A 2515-nucleotide genomic window follows, 5' to 3' on the forward strand; every position below is an offset into this window, starting at 1 on the left:
CCTCTCCCCTCCCCCTCCCCCTCCGCGTTAATAACAGTTGCTTTACAAGACTATTTGTGGAAGGATAGCAGAAACAGAAGGGCTGTGGTGACTTCCCTGGGCTGGGTGTGACTCCCTACCATGTACAGGGCTCTGGGTTTCATCTGCAGTGCCATGTGCAGAAACCTGTGTCATCTCTGAGACTCACCTAGGGAGATCCTTATGGCTCACCAGACCTAATCATCTCCAGAAGCCACAGAAGTCCTTAACTCCTACTAGGACACGTTTGATAACAGGGACAGTCATACTCAGCTCACCTCTCCAAACCCACTGTTCTTACTCACCTGGCTCCAGTTTACCTCTCAAACACTTGACCTTCATTTCTGCCTGCCCGCTGTACCGTCTTCCTAATACTCTTCTTCTGGGTCTTCGGATGACTGGCTTCTCAGCCTTCAGGTCATAGATACTGTCAAAGGCCATCAGATCACCTCATCTAAGGAGCCAGTTTCCCTCCTATCCCTCATCCCTTGGACACCTGTCAGTCTGTCCTGTTACTTATTTTCATGACAGCACTTTAGGCCTTGTGAATGTATTTATATGTTTTTATTGTCTGGCTTCCCCAAAGTCAGTATCCCTGCCAGCTTCCCAAGGGCACGAACATTCTCTCCCCTCGCCCCCACCCTAACCCCAGTCGCCCCAGCCCCAGTGTATTCTCCATGCCAAGAAAATACCAGAGGCTGGCTGACTGAATGTGCCCTACAACCTGATGGCAGTAATCAGTTAAAAGCTTATGCAGAGATCTGAAGCCTGCTTCCCTGTAAGCTGGTGGGGACAAGTTGAACAGGAGCAAAGGCCCTGTGACTCCATATTCATTCTTAGGTGCCTGGGACGGCATTCGTAGGAGAAGGGGCAGAGAGATGAGCAATGGCCTGGCCTGCTCAGCTTTCTCCTGGCTTGAACCTTTCTATTTCTAGTTAGCCCAAGCCCAAAGGACTAGCAGAAGGAAGATAAGACAGACAAGCTGCCTGGTGATTCAGCTTAGAGGTGGCACAAGCCTGGAGAAGCCACTGACATTCTCTGAGCCTTGGTTTCCACATTACCCATATTAAAAAGTTATCTTAAATTTCATTAAGTATGAAAGCTCTGCTTGAACATGAGAAACACTCATATACTTTTAATAATTCAGCATTTAACCTATACGATAGGAAGAGGGCAGAACATTATGCATGTATTTAGAAGATATTCAACAAATGGCAGCTTTTATTAAACCCTTTCTCCCAAGCTTCTCCAGCAGCCTGGTGTGGCAGGAAGGCTCCCCGAGGAGTTAAGACAACTCCCTGATCCCCAGCTAAGTCTGTCACTGAGGTAGGAAATAAGCTGTTAAATAGGAAGGTGACTATATGTGAGGCTTCCATGCAGCACCGTGAGGGCTGTGACAGCCTGAAGCTACACAGGAACTGTATACCCACTTTTGACCACCGAGACCGCAGACCTCAGGGAGGAGGATAGCCAGCTCACCAAGAAAGGCCTGTGGGGAAATCCCCAGATGCAAAAGTCTTGTTGTCACTGAAGTGGGGGCAGGGACAACAAGCCCAAGAGAGTTCACCCAGGATAGGGAAAGGGAAGGGAGACAGAGACACGAAGAAATGGCTTCTGCTCACATCTGCAGCCCTGAACCCAGAGGGGAGCAGTGTCTTCCTACAGCATCCTCTCTGTCACACAAACAGACACTGCTGCTGGGGAGCCACCTCCCACATGGAAGGCCATTGTCTATGGTGTCAAGGGGATCCAGTAGTTTTCCAGGGCTTGCCAGCTTTGCAAGACACTCAGGTTCTGCGAATGCCTTTCTCATCTTGTTTTTATTGATTTATGTATTATTTAAAATAAAGAATGCTGGTTTGAGGGGCAGGGCCATGGTATGCTGGTAGAAGGCTTGCTTGGCAGATCTAAAACCTGCTTTTCTGGGGGGAAAATTATAAAAGCATTACTGAAAATTCTTTTTTTAAAAAAATACTTATTTTTATTTCATGTGTATGAGTGTATTGCCTGCATGTATGTGTATGTACCACACATGTGTCTGGTGCCTACGGAGGCCAGGAGGACATTGGATCCCCTTGAACTGAAGTTACTGATAGTTGTGAGCTGCCATGCGGATGCTGGGCACCCCTCTGAAGCAGCAAGTGCTTTTAGCCACTGATCCATCTCTCCAGCCCCTGCTGCAGATTCTCAATAGTCTGAAATGTGCTTGGTGGGCTAGAGAGACGGCTCTGTAGTGAGGAGCACTAAAGCTCTTCTGTGTGTGGATGTCCCCAGCATCCACATCAGGCAGCTCACACATCCACCTGCAATTCCATCTGTAAGGAATCTGATGCGCTCCTCTGGCCACATACTCATTCACCTAGACACATGCAAAGCTGCATATATAACTTAACATAACATAAATGTCTTTATATATACACATATATAAATCTTTTAGAAAGAGGAGGAGGAGGAGGAGAAGAAGGAGAAGGAAGAGGAGGAGGAGAGGAGGAGGAGG

Source organism: Mus caroli, chromosome 11 (assembly GCF_900094665.2).
Source record: "Mus caroli chromosome 11, CAROLI_EIJ_v1.1, whole genome shotgun sequence".
NCBI lineage: Eukaryota > Metazoa > Chordata > Mammalia > Rodentia > Muridae > Mus > Mus caroli.